The following is a 2500-nucleotide window of genomic DNA, read 5'->3' as shown; positions in this document are numbered from 1 at the left end:
CAAGTTCACTCTTTTCCAGCGTCATCCCCCCAAGTTGCCTTGGGCGCAGATCGGCCTAGTTCACTCTTTTCCAGCATCATCCCCCCAAGTTGTCTTGTTCGCAGTTCGGCCTAGTTCACTCTTTTCCAGCGTCATCCCCCCAAGTTGCCTTGTTCGCAGTTCGGTCTAGTTCACTCTTTTCCAGCATCATCCCCCCAAGTTGCCTTGTTCGCAGTTTGGCCTAGTTCACTCTTTTCCAGTGTCATCCCCCCAAGTTGCCTTGTTCGCAGTTTGGCCTAGTTCACTCTTTTCCAGTGTCATCCCCCCAAGTTGTCGTTGCCAACAACCCAAGAGTCCATAGTATTCGGAGTTCTAGCGGGGCCTCCCCTTGCTTCCAACAACCCAAGGGTCCGTAGTATTCGGAGTTCTAGCGGGACCTCCCCTTGCTTCCAACAACCCAAGAGTCCATAGTATTCGGAGTTCTAGCGGGGCCTCCCCTTGCTTCCAACAACCCAAGAGTCCGTAGTATTCGGAGTTCTAGCGGGGCCTCCCGTTGCTTCCAACAACCCAAGAGTCCATAGTATTCGGAGTTCTCGCGTGGCCTCCCATTGATTCAAACAACCCAAAAGTCCATCTTCTTCGCAGTTCAACATCGCCTCCCTCGTTTCCAACAGGCCCAAAGGTCGTCTTCTTCGCAGATCCACGAAGAGCTCATCACGATTTGCCACATTCCATTTCCCACGGGTTGTCAACAACACTTTCTCACACTTCCCGCAATCGAGTACGTGCATGACATGCCAAAGCACATCTTATTTGCCTTCCATCGCACTCAAGACGACGGGTTGTGGAAGAACGATATTGTTCACAACAAGTTCAAGGACAACGTCTCAATCAAGGGACACAACCAAATTATGTTGACTGGGTCGCTAAAGTAAACCCGAGTTCATATAATGCACCGCATCCAAAAGAACTAGCCACAACACGTGCATCACTGAGATGTTTCACTAGATGGAACACGTGCGTGACATTAGGATCCTCCAACACCTCTTCGTGATGGAAAGATAGAATTCGAAGCAACCACAGAAGTACCGTCTAGTGGGTAGGCAACACAGGGACTGATCAACCAATATCACCCAAGGCAACGGGTGAAAATGGAAGAGATGCATGCTTGACCGTTCGATACGCAAGGCATGGAGCCAGCCAGCAAGTGCATCTCGATTACAACTCACACACCCTCACGTTCGCAAGACACCACACCACAAGACGGTCCACCCCCCACCTACCATGGGCAAGCAAGCAAATGGAAACATCAAGTGACGCAGGGTCAAGCATCGCTAGGCATGAAAATAACTTTCCACAATATCCGAGGGACTAGCTGCCGAGCTAACCAACGATCAGTGACGACCGTGTGTTGGTATTAATAAAGCTCAACAACTATGAAGAGGCTAGTTGTGCCATGATAAACATGCTAACGCACGCACCACGTGAGGGGGGAGGCCTCATCAAGCTCCCTTTAAAACCTGCCAGTGTGGAGCTGGCCGGCTCAAGGAGCACTCCCCCCCTATAAGAGGTTAATATGCAAAAGGCAAAATTGTACAAGTAGATACACTTTTTTTGAGCAGACATAAGTCCATATCTCGGGCTATACTTCGAATTTTGATGCGATTTTTTGCAGTAATTCGTAGAATAATGGTATCTCCTTGCTCACCAAATTTCATAATTTTTCTCGAAGGGGAACTATTTTTTTTATTTTTTTTACTTACCGGGTATGTGTAAAATCGGGAAAAATAGAAAAGCACATGTAGACTTCGAATTTCGACCTCATTTTTTCCAGTCCACCACTAAACAATATCAGGAACCTCCCCACAAAATTTCATTCAGTTTGGCCAAGGTCTTAAATTTGACAAATTTTGGCACCAAGCTATCTAGTCGCGGTGCACCGACCAACTTGGCCAAGTGCAAAATGCATCCAATTCAAAACTTTTGTGCACCAACACTTTTACAGTACTCATTTGGGGACATTTGGAGGCCTTTCCAACCCTCACATCTCAAAAACCACGAATTTCATTTTTTCACAAATCTCCCCACCAAGCCATCTAGCTATGCCGCGGTGCACCGACCAACTTGGCCATGTGCAAAACCCTCCGAACTCAAAACTTTCGTGCACCAAGAATTTCATGGTATTCATTTGGGGACATTTGGAGGCCATTCCAACCCTCACATCTCAAAAACCACGAATTTCATTTTTTCACAAATCTCCCCACCAAGCCATCTAGCTATGCCGCGGTGCACCGACCAACTTGGCCATGTGCAAAACCCTCCGAACTCAAAACTTTCGTGCACCAAGAATTTCATGGTATTCATTTGGGGACATTTGGAGGCCTTTCCAACCCTCACATCTCAAAAACCACGAATTTCATTTTTTCACAAAACTCCCCACCAAGCCATTTAGCTATGCCGTGGTGCACCGCCAACCTTGGTCATGTGCAAAACCCTCCGAACTCAAAACTTTCGTGCACCA

This window comes from Vigna unguiculata, chromosome 9 (assembly GCF_037176805.1).
Source record: "Vigna unguiculata cultivar grain cowpea cultivar isolate G323 ecotype 2 chromosome 9, ASM3717680v1, whole genome shotgun sequence".
NCBI lineage: Eukaryota > Viridiplantae > Streptophyta > Magnoliopsida > Fabales > Fabaceae > Vigna > Vigna unguiculata.
The sequence above is the reverse complement of the archived record's forward strand: the minus strand, read 5'-3'. Positions refer to the sequence as shown.